Here is a 12,592-nt window from a genome sequence, read left to right on the forward strand (position 1 = left end):
TAAAAAGCTAGTTTGTTGAGTGTAAATGTAATACTGAGGCCCTCCATGGACCAACACTGTCAAACTATTTTATCCACAGAGGAAACTCACAATGGAAGGTTAAAAAAAAAATGAGTATATGAGCTTGTAAAGTGCTAACAAATCTAAATATCTGCACAATTTCCCTAGTTTCTCTACACCAATTTACAGATTTAACCACACTTCATCTTTGTTGTAAGTTTAAACTCCGCTTACACTTAAAAGCTTCCAATTGCACAGTTCATTCCTACAGTAGAGCAACCCATACCATTTAAGACACCTTTACAGTAAAATCCTAAAATTGGTATGTTTGTATCGGTAAGAGCCAAACTGTTGATGTTTTTCCAGTACAAAAGTCATGTTTACAACAAGGCTTAAAGTATAAGCTCTCTGGGGCAAGGAGAGACCTTATCTTCATACTTGTCTGCAAACCACTTAGCAGACTGTCAGTGCTGCGTAAAAACCTAAAGAAGGTATTAAAATGGACCAGCACAATAGGCATTTTCTCCTTAAGGGGCCTCAGCCAATGCTATGAATTTTGCGCAGAGTAAATCACACTTGAATGCCAAATACATATGTATATACATATGTATATACATAAGAACTGCAATTCTGCAGTAAAATACAAGCAAGAGAGGAGGGGAAAGGAGAAGGAGGGAAAAAAAAAAGGGGGGGGGGGGGGGATTTCCTACCTGCAGCTAGAAACATATAATAAAAGAGCCAATTTAAAGAGTAAAAGGCAAACATTTCAACACAGAGAAACAAGAGCCCTAAAAATCGCTCTAAACAGTGTGTTCCACAGCTCCCTGATCTCAATGAAAATCTCTTGTCATCTCTTCTTACGCCCCTGAAAGTTAATAGCTTGGATAAAGTGAGAGAACTCACTTCTCTAGGAGTCGAGTCACTCTTTTACTACATGATGGGCAAGCAAGAGAAAGTTTAATGAGATGGTCACTTACCCTTGATGTTTTCATTTACCAAATTATTTGAAGCAAAACACAAACTACTAAGGAGGAGAAAGGTAATATTCCTCTTGTGGTTTGCTTCCTCTACACGTGGCTCAGTTCAACCTAAGCAATCACTTCCCAGTCCCAGTAAGAGACCCAATGTAGGGTCTTACTGCAGAAACAACTCTTAGTTACGTTCCCAGAGCCCTCATGTTTTCAAAAGGGCAAAATTAAAACAGCAGTTAAAATACACAAATATTTGGAAAAAAAATACAAAAACATATTTGAAAGACCATTCAAATAGACCAACTCTTTGATACTGACAAGACAATTCACAATAGAATTACTTCAGTGATCCCAAAAATATATTTAAAATACTGATTTATATGCAACTCTTTTACTTGTGGGCAGGTAAGTTAGACAAAAAAACACCACCATAGTAAACCCTTGACTCTGTTTCTCATGCTTAAAATTACTTTTCTACTAGGCTTTAAATACAAGACAGCTTCCCAAACATTTTTGCAGTGTTCTTAAATAGGATCCACTTCTTTTTATTGTTCTGCATTACTGGTAACGAAGCTCTGAAATTTCTTAAGAAAAAGTGGCTAATATGGTCACCTTTACCAGACACTCAGTCTACCATCTACCCAATATTGCTTTAATTACTTAAACTTTTATGAATAACGGTGGCGTGAAGAATTTAATAAAATTACCACTGACTTTTGAATTAAGTTGTTCTGTCCATCTTAGTTTTCTTTGAGGAAGTAGCAATTCAGCTGAAACCAAACCTGCATAGAAATTATTGTAAATAACATTTCAGTACTTAAAATTATATCGATGTTCAAAAACATTCCCCCAGTTGGTAGGAAAGTTGCAGGGCAAATAGCAATACTTTAAATAACAACATGTAAAATTGGTTACTTAACCAGCCTGCTGATACTTGAGCCCTTCCAAACATTTTTATTTTGTTTAAATTATTTATGCTGCACTTTCAAACTAGGTTCATATTCATTCTCACCATGGAATAGGAAATTACCCTTAATACAGCCTTAAAACATCAAACTATTAAAAAAAAAAAAAAAAAAAAAAAAAGTCAAGTCTGTATATGCAGTAAACATAATGGTAATGAATATTTGACCTCCATAAGTGTGGGAGAAAAGAGGTGGGAAAAAAAAAAAAAAAGTCAGGCTACATTACAAGATCTTCATGCTGAAAAACATCTAATGCAAATGTAAAGACCGAAACACCCAAGTCATTCAGACTTGTTCAAGAAGCACAACAGATCATTCCTGATATACAGTATCAACACAGAAAAAATATGTTACTTAGGGATTCAGTCTAGAAGTGCGTATTTTCCAATTCCCTCTCTGTCCCTCAAAATTACACTCCTACTTATGCACGGTTCTTTTCAGTAATGCATATATGCTTCCATCTCTTAAAGATATTTATTAAACACTACGAATAATAATTAGATTCTGCTAGCTGATTTCAAGGTTCTCAAAAAATCCAGCATCATTTTTTTTTCACTATTCTACTGACAAAACATTTACTCAAGTGAGAACTGACTTAGGAACTCTACAATACTTACCTAATCCAAGAGGACTGCACAAGGTGTTAGCTCTCTGTGATTTATACTTTTCCAGGTTGTTTTTCTTGAGATAATATTCCAAGTTCTTGCTGATACTACATTTGTAGCTGTTTGACATAGATTTCACCTCACAGAATCAGCTACCCATCCTTCCTGCTTACAGATCCCGCAAAGTTATTTCCAAGATTTGCCAAGTCTCTGACTTAAGCTTTGTTTTTTCCTCTCACAGCCTTTTCTCTTCTTTATTCCATGTATGTATCACTGGAAGAAGCATCAGCTCCAGGTGAAATAAATACGCTTTTTATGGCACAGGTAGTAAAGCTAAAAATACGAATTTCACATCTGAACTGAGAAACATTTCCCAGCTTCAGATAATAGAGGCGTCTGTCAACAGCAGCTATCTGGATACCACCATATTGCTTATCGGCAACAACATCTTTCAACAAAAATATTAAATAAAATATAAAAGAAAAAGTGATAGACAATTTTCTATTAGACTCTTCATTTAGAAAATTTGTTTCATTGCAAAATGAAAAAGGCTATGTCAGAAAATCTAAAAAATAAAATATGAGTAAAAATATCTGCCATGAAACTTTACAACAATGTCTACCCAGTGACTCAGGCTGCTTTTAACCTGGAGCCAGTTAACAAAACTGGTTATGGTTACTCAAGCAAAAAACTTGGCTTGAAAAAAAAAAAAAAAAAAGGCAGCGTAAAAAAAAAAAAGCACTTAATTTTGACAGTAGAATTATTCAGAACTTGATAGATTTAGCCACATATCCATGTCATGTGGACTAGCATCCAAGGGCAAGCTGTTCTGCACTTATTTTCTTGACAAAGATCAAGTCTTCAAAAATTTCAATTCACTTCTTGGACATCTACTAGCTGTAGCTGTTTCAGAAGCGTTTTCAGGTGGAAGTGCCAATTCCAGGTCTGATACTTCTCCTCTTTCCAAAGAGGCAACCGCTGCAGGTTAGTTTTCACCTTCCCCCTTGTCAGCTGAAGCAAAAGGCTCCAGAGGGCTCTTTGTAATCCAAATCGCCTATGGGGAGCAAAACAAAACAAACAGAACAGCCAATTTTCCCTTTGAAACCCGAACTGACATAAGACAAGCACACAAAACTGAACCTTAACAAGGAGACACACACAGGCACTGAAGCCCCCAGAGCAATAAGTGAGGCAGCACTTAAACCTCCATCCACGCACCGAAGGAGGGGAGAAGTGAGGGTAGCTGCTTGGGAACACGGCAAGCAGTGAACAGGCTCTCCCGTCCTTCCTCAAACAGGCGGCTCTTCTGATTTCTAAAAAGCAAAAACAAAACAGAAAGGAAGGAGCTTGTGTTGTTTATTTTTTAAAGGAGAAGAGGAGGAGGGAAAAAATAATAAAAATAAAACATATAGAAGGCACCAAAAAAGGTAGCCGCTGACGCGGATGAAGAGCACGCAGCGAGTGCGCAAAACAAAACACGACACAACTCAGAGCACGGCGGGAAGCCCCGCGGCTCGGGGACAGCGGGCCCGGCCGGTAGCTCCCGCCGCACATGGGGCTTTCACCGTGTCCGAGCCGCGTTCGCAGCGCCCCAATCCACACCCCCCCCCCCCCCCCAACACACCCGGCGGCGCCTTTTGTTGTCACGGCACGGCACGGCGCGGCCCGGCCGGGGCCTCCCCGCGATGCCGCCGCCGGCCCTCGTCCGGCTGCTGCCCGGCATCCTTCCCGGGGGAAGACAAGAGGCAGCCCCCACTCGCCGGCGGAGCGAAGCGCAGGGAGCGGCCTCGCGCCCCCTTCGCCCCCTCCAGGCCGTACGCGGCGGGCGGCCCCATCCCCAGCAGCCCCACGGAAACGGCGGAGAGTCGCGGCCGCGGCCCGTACTCCCTCACTCACACGCACCCCTCTCCTCGCTCCCAAAATGGCGCCGCCGCGAGCCGCACCGCTCTGCGCGCCCAAGCCTCGCGAGAGCCGCGGGACGCCGCCAGCCGGGGACGGGGCCTACGAGCTCAGCGCGACGAGCGGAGTACCCCCCCCCCTCGTTCCCATGGCGGGGAGCCCTGTGTGACGTCACGGGAACAATTCCGAACGGGACGGAGGGAGAATCCCCAGCGAGCGCGCGCCGCCGCCGCAATTAACCGTGTGGCAGCTCGCGGGGGTCACGCTGCGCTGCACACGGATCGGGGATCACGTTCGTCACGGCCAAATTAATCAGGGCCTGTCAGAAACGCATAACCTGAGCTAAAAAATGCAGCAGAATAAATCATGGCACTAACTGGGCAGGAAGCGAGTAAGAAGAGAAAAAAAAAAAAGGTTATAATCCTATTTTTTTTTAAGTGGTTTTATTAAAAATAGCTTAAACTTACAAATGTATTGAAGAATGTTTCACCCACCAGCACTTATTCTAGTTGTGCCTTTTTTAGAACAAACATAATGGACTTTGTAGCCCTTGGCAGGGCTCATAACTAAATGCCTGAATTATCTCATTGCAATTTCAAAATCTCATTTCCATTGCAAGTCAAGTTATTTTGCAAATAAGTACATGGGGAATTAAATATAATAAATTGTGTTTAAATGCCATTAGGAAGCTGGCAAGTATTTTTATGGCTTGTGCTTGCTTTTGTGTTTTCTTTTATCGTCAGTTTCCTTTATGAGATTTAAATTATTGTTGGAACTTAAATTATGGGCTGATTTTACAAAACTCAAGAGCCCTGCACAGGAGAGGGTGTGTATATTCTCCATCAGTTTTTTTTATCAGCATGCACAAGCAAAAAAAAAAAAAAAAAGGACAAAAAGACTGCAATCTGTATCCCATCATTTAAATCGTACCTGTAGCAGGTGCTTCCCAGACAGTTGCAGAGCTCAGAAGCCAAGGCCAGAAGAGCGCTCTGGCACACAGGCGCTGGCTGACCTTGGCCTGAAGGACCTACATACAGCCACTAGGACTGCTTGTACCAAAGGCATCCCCCCTTTCAAGTTTTGTTTTAAAAATATTTTTTCAAAATAATAATGTAGAACTTGCATATTGATGAATTTAAGACCCTCTATAGGTTGCAGCACCTAGGAACTAATGTTTTCTTCCAGTCAGGGAAAGTCATGGGAAAGGAGGAGTCTCACAGGACTCCCTATGCTAAGTGCTTCAGACACACAGTAACAAGAAAGCTCTGGCCAAAAGGAGCATATGTAGGACCCAGAGAGACTTACAAATCCCAACATATGATGGTTAACAACCTCTAGAGCCCAAAGTATCATGGAAACCAAGTAGACAGTCTAAAAAGCTGAATGTTCAGTCACCCTGACAATGCACATTTAAGGCAATCTTGATGTTCTGAAATGATCTTTTGACTGTCCAGTTGTTTTGAGCTATACCTATATACGTATAGCTCAAATATATGTAGCAGGATACTATCAATTAATCCCTATCGATCTCCCCAATAGGCTACTGCTTGTGCAGCTTCACTCATAGTCCTTCCATTTCCCTCTTGTGACAACAATCACACCAATATTAGTAACAGTAACCACAGAAAAAGCTGTCATATTCACAGGGGAAATTAAATTAGTAATGGAAAATAGGTTTGAGTCATGTCTAATTGTTTCATAAAAGAACATATAATGACATTTCCACATCAGAGAAACAAAACCTTGGGCCTGCAAACAGCCTTGCCTTGGTGAGCTCCGTGGTAAAACTCACACTGATTTCAAATTGAGTTCTCCCATTTCAGCACATGTAGGTCACACGTTGCAAGAGTTCAAGCAGTTCCAGCAATGTCACCAGGACCATTCGTAGCGCGTGCAGATCAGTTTGAAGGAACTGGCACAGAAACACATCTTAACACACAGAAACCAAAGGCAATTTGAACCCTGCATCTGTCCCTGGTCACTTACTGAGCAGCCTTTGGCTCTCCTGCGGGCAGCCGGACATGCCACTGGGCCGCTCGCCACGAGCCTTTTAGACACTGCAGGAGCTCCTGTGCACAGCTGGCCTTTTGGGAGGCAGCTGCTCATCTTCTGGCCACAGCTGCCTGGTCCAAACTCTTCCTAAGTCTCACCTCTTCCAGGAACCAACTTCCTTGGCCTTGCCCAACCATAAAGCTCAGCCTGACATCAGAAACATCACCCAGATGTCTTGATTCAGGGAATATGGCAAGTCACACGCACATTGTTACTTCAAAATACACTTCAAAGTACTTCCACAGGTGATAGTTTGCAGAGAACAAGAAAGTTCAGAAAAGGATTACAACAAAAGATGACAAATACTGAAAAGCTGACCTGAATTGCTGATAATTTACAGAAAATATGTAAAATAATGCAAATAGAAACAATTAAAATGATTTACAGTTAGAATTTTCAAATGATTTTTTTTCCATTTTTAATGTAAAAGTAAAAAAAAAAAATCTGGATTCCAGATCATATTTACGACTTGCTTTACTTTGGTGAATATAGAAATCTTGAGTTGCTTTATTGCTCAGAACACAGTTAAATTCCACACTGTTTTGTCCCAAAGACTGACCCCTTACACATGAAACAGGTTTTGTGCAGAGTTAATATTGGGCAGTGTTACTTGCATTTAGTGAGATAAAACTGATAAAGGGCTCAGTGTCATGTCAACCACAAGAAATCACAAAGATTTGAACATCTTGGGATATAAAGCGGTGTCATCAGTACAGAAATGTTATTGTACACCACACTAACAAACAACTTGCCTGAAGCAATATACACTTAATAACAGGCACTAAAAATAAAGCATTACAGTAATCTAAATTTAACAGAAAAAAGCTTCTGGAATTAAGTCTGAGCAGAACGTACTTGTTGTGGAAAGCTACTATAGAATGTTATGATACCATTAAAGTAGGAAATAAATGTAGAAAAGAGATGTCACCTCATTATGAACAGTTTTCTTTTGTTAAATGAACTTGGAAGAGCAGGCAATTTTTCGTTCCTTTTTTTTTTTTTTTTAACCACAGATGCTCAGACATTTTTAACAGCCTTTTTAGTGAACCATGTAAGCAAAGGGTAAGTCGTGGATTTCAGACAACAGATGAGACAATAACAAATATAAGAATTGCTGAGTTTGAATTACTGAAGTACTTCTGTGTAATATGATAAGGAGAGGGGAGAGAAAAAAAAAAAAAAAACACACACAACACATTCATCCCAGTTCTGTATTCTGGGACTATATGCAATTAAAGGTTAAATTTGAACTCAGCTCAGACTATGAACTCTGAGATAATATGTAGCATAGTTCATATTCACACATTGTCTATATTAGTACATGGGAGCATTGAAAAAATACGACAAAATAGGTTTACAGGAAATGCTGAAATATAAGAAATAAAAATAGAAACATTTTAACTCCCAAGAAATACACCCCCCCATATTTAAATACAAGTCTTAAAGCTCATTTTAATATGAAAAATATGATGAATTTAAAATTCAATCATTCAATGCTCAAACATTGACTATGTGAAGAAGTGTGAGGCCCAAAGTTTAAAGATGCATTTTGGCAGGAATTGAAATGTCTTTGATTTTCATTTGTTCTATGTGTAGGATGCAGGATACTTATGCAACTAACCTATGCAATCAAATCTAGCTATTTAATCTAGCAAAGAATGAAAAAAAGAAACATACTTAATTCTTTACCATTAAGCATTGAAGTGACACTCCATGAAGATGCTACAAAATACATACTGAGTACTGAAGTCCCAGTAGGCTCAATATACAACTAGTCTGAACTGGGCAGAAAGACAAAACCAAATTTTTGACATAACAGACTTAAAACCTTATTAGTACAGATTTGATTCAGAAAGCTTCTGATGCAATGGGAACAATATTAAGAAATAGAAAAAAAGGCCATCTCATATTAATAATAAAAAAACAATTCTAATGTATGTGCTTCTCAACTGAGGAATATTTGTACAGATGGATTCCGGGCACAGTGAGACTTCCTCAGTACAAACACAATTCAAATAAAAAGCCCTTAATTCAGAATTTTAATTATCTTTCAGCTACATGTTCACAATATGAATTATTTTAAGTAACAAAATTAGAAGTAGTGGTTATACAGAATTAAAGAGCAAGCCCTAGTCATTATCATTTGGAGTAACAGAAGGAATATTAGTACAAACTATTTATGTTTGTCTATGCACAACTATTACCTCTTCTCAGAAAGGAAGGTATGATGAGTTCTCCAATTCCTACTGGATTTCAGTAGACTCATTGAAATATAAGCTCTGACTACATAAAAAAGGGAAATGACTATATGAAGGAAATCACCATTATTGCTTGCATCATAGGATATATAACTCCTCATTACTTGATGTTTAAAGAATGCTGAGCATCTCAGCATTTACTACATCTTAATACAACTGACAAGTGCTAAATATGCCTGAAAACTGAAAAACTGCTTCTTGATTCTCTTCTCAAGAACATTAGTATTAAAATTACCATAGACTTCTGTGCTAAGGCTGAAATTCAGCTATAGGTAATGCGAATTCATACTTTGAAGCAACACTTATGTATTTATTTCAAATGACACAAGTCTAAAATCATCTTAAATTGCTAAAATTTCTCTTTCTAGAGACAACTATTTGTACCTGAAAGAGTCAATACATTTGTGACATTAGTAAAAAGCCAAGATCAGAACCAAAGGCTATTCTTATATTATACTAATTGAAAGGTTAAAAAGATTGAGTAAAGTTTGTGAAAGAACAGCTTTTCCATTTCACGTTTTTCATCCATATTGTAATAAAAATATCCTAGCTAGTAAGCTTTTCCTCCCTTTTAACATCCATCTCCAATAAAAAGACTCAGTGATTTTAAAACAAGGGTTATTTGAAACTATTTTATTTGCATAAAGCAATATTATTTGTACATAAGTTATTCAGCTAATGAATTGTGCTTAAAAGCACACAAGTATTCCCTAAACGCATCCTTAGTGCTGTCTACATATTTATTCTGCTGAAGGGTAAAGTCATGCTATAAAGCTTAAAAATAGTAAGGCAAGTCCTACATATACTCATTTTCTGTTCTGTTCCACACAGGAAAGTGAAATAAGAGCAAGCAAAGCACTGTTTTAAATCTCACAAAGAAAGCAAAATAATAATTGTTAATGAGAAATAACAATTTCAGTGAAAAAAAGTTGAAGGGACTATAAACTGAACATAATACACTAATTTTTCATAAGCCACTTATCTTTATCTTTTTACTACAAAATGAAATTCCTCTATTTTCCCTAAAATGTTACTAGCTAACCTGTGAACTGAGAGCATGTTAATTTTGTAACAAGGAAACCAAATGATGAGTAATCATGGGAGGATCTGAAACATACTTAAATAAAATCGGATCCCACATTCTAAAGCTGGTTTGCTTCACAGTAAAAATCTATTTGTTCTGTCCACTTTTTCTTAATTTAAATTGACATCAAGTTAATATTTTATTTCTCCCTTTTTTTTTTTTAACCAGATTCATTTAGAAACTTTTCACATCCAAGAGTACAGTTTTTGAGTATTTGGAAGGATTTTCTGCATGTTCAAATCACTGTCAAAATAAAATTTCCCATGTTTTTTCAAAGCATGTGTTGTTCTTACAGAGGCTTCCTTTAGGAAAGTGGCCTGACTTAAGCGTTATTTCTATATATGCACAGACCTGATGAAAGAATTGCAAAACCAAAAAAACTCAGTTGTTTCCCTGATCTTTCCCTACCAAAAAGGAAAAAAACAAAACAAAAGAGCTTGACAAACAATCCTATGCTATTTTTAGATCTCTATTAGAACCACTAACTAGAAGCCAATATTCAAAGCTCTTCTGCATTTTGTGATGTGAACCCAAAAAAGAACTGCTGTGAAGGCTGATAGAGCAGTCTCACTTTTTGCAGTTCCTTACTTTAATCACCAAACAGCCTTAAAGAAAAGAAAAAAATGTGCATATAAACAAAATAAAATTTAGCTACAAGTATTTGCAAGAGAGCCTAAAATAGTTTTCTGACTACCAGAAAGTCTCTTCCATATTTAAGCCAGGCTGAAATGCCCAGTAAATCTAAAATATTCTAGAAGGTTAAATTTAAAATAAAACTACCTCTTACTCAGTTGCTCTTTCTCAGTTTTTCCCTTCATGGACAAAAATAGGCAGCAGAAGTTTCTCTGTGTCCGTTACATAGTGTTGCCATCTTAAATTCTGCAGGAAACAACAAAACAAAACAAAACAAAACAAGATGAAACATAATAGGGTCAAGAGCAAATTAAATATTTTCTCAGAGCTCTCTTCCTGGAGCTATGTTATCTTCTCTTACAGGACCCAGTGAACAGATTTGCCAAGAACCTCCATTACATTTTCAGAATTGGGAATTTAGACATATGATTCCTTACTGGAGACCTGCCCAACATAGGGGACACTTCTGTAGTGGCATTTTTGCATGTTGCTCTTCAAAACTATTGTGTGTTCTTGGGTGTTCTTCAAATAAGTGAAAAAAATAACTCCAAATCTGAAAACTCTGGAGCACAAACTTCAGACTGTTAAGATGCAATAATTTCAAATCAGCATCATCTTCCTTCTATTTTCACTTCTACCAGAGACCCCGTATTAAACTTTGGCTGAGTTTGTAAACTTTGCTGTGCCCCAGTTTCCCCATCTGCAGGATATAAACAGTTGTGTATCTTAGTAAACTTCCTGAAAGACAATGATAATACTTCTTATAAACTCACTAGTTGCTATAACTTGAGGAGAGAAAAACCGTGGATCATGCTGAGCCCAATGTGAATCAACCTGAAAAAAAAAACATTTATTGGAACAAAGCCGTCCCTTATATACCAGTTCCTTTCCTGCGCACGCTCCCGTCTCATCTGATTGGCTAGAGCCTTTCTTCTGATTGGTTGTTGTCAGGCTCCGTCGATCTTCCCTTAGATCGCAGGTTCAAAGTAACCTTTTGTTCTGCGCCAGGTGCCTACTCCATCTCGTGCCTACTCCAACATCTCGTATGGCTGGTTCATCGGGCAGCCATATTCCTCCAAAAACAACTCCACAATTCGCCCTTTTTGTTCTTGAACCAGCCAAACCTTCCTTAAGGCTTTTTCAATCATATTAAACACACATTTCAACAAGCAAGGCACAATTAACAGAATACAACACAAAATCAACACTATCCCTGCACTTCTAATTAACAATTGTAACCATCTCGAAATTCCCCATCCACTTAATAAATTGTCCAACCATGACAGACCCTCATCCTCTGTAACTTTAGGTAAAATCTTTGCATGATCCCAAATGTCTTGGACATCCGTAAGTATTTTGCCACGACAATTCTGTCTTCCCTTCATTATTTGTGGGAAACTGAGAAACCGTGAGAAACTGTGGGAAGCTGTGGGAACGGTGAAAGTTAGGAGTGAGAAACTGTGAAAGTTAGGAATAACATTAACAGATAGAGAAACCTAAAACACAGGCTGGACGCACCGGTCTCTGGTTGGTTACCTGTTGTCCGTTAGCAGGATTGGACCCAGATAGCAAGAGAGTCAAGGAATTGGCTGGAGGCAGGGGGAGGGAGCGTGTAGACAGCACATGGACAGTGTATGCTCACATACTCGGAGAATACATAAGTTTGGTCCGATGCTCAATAAAATGGCTTCTGGTCCTAAACCTTAAGCCCCTGCTCCTTTCGATGACTCCCACAATTATTAACTGAGCAAATGCCTCAAGCCACGTGGTAACGGTTCGTTTTGGCTGTATGGACAAGAAGATCCACTCTAAAGTGTGGAGTGGGTCCTTATCCATTACCCACTGAATAATCAATGCAAAATAATAACGATTGTGGTTAATAAGCAAAGGGCCGATATCATAGTCAGGATCCCAGCAATATGTATATGCTGTAGTGACCTTTTTGCTTATTGTTTTTAAAGCTTGTTCTGCCTCTTCTGTCAATGCTTGAGGTGCATCCGCACCCCCCCCTCCCTTTCACAGTTTCATTAAAGGGGCTAGTTCTGAATTGGTAAGACCACAAATTGCTCTTACCCAATTTAAATCTCCCAGTACCTTTTGAATATTTATTAAGCATTTATTATAA

General features: G+C 38.7%; 1 protein-coding gene across 2 annotated transcripts in view; it reads right to left on the minus strand.

Annotated features, from left to right (window-relative positions):
* LOC104569779 (vasculin) overlaps nt 1–3,224 on the minus strand; it is a 28,036-nt gene extending 24,812 nt beyond the window's left edge. For both annotated transcript variants that reach the window (XM_088538317.1, XM_088538316.1), the window contains exons 1-2: nt 2,554–3,224; nt 1,686–1,753 (exon numbers count right to left, since the gene is read on the minus strand). The gene's annotated coding sequence lies outside the window, so the exon portion shown is untranslated. The remainder of the gene's footprint in view (nt 1–1,685; nt 1,754–2,553) is intronic.
* Between the last annotated feature and the right edge of the window lie 9,368 nt (nt 3,225–12,592).

Source organism: Tinamus guttatus, unplaced genomic scaffold (assembly GCF_059628265.1).
Source record: "Tinamus guttatus ecotype Peru unplaced genomic scaffold, ASM5962826v1 Tinamus_guttatus_pri_ptg001002l, whole genome shotgun sequence".
In the NCBI taxonomy this organism is placed as follows: Eukaryota; Metazoa; Chordata; class Aves; order Tinamiformes; family Tinamidae; genus Tinamus; species Tinamus guttatus.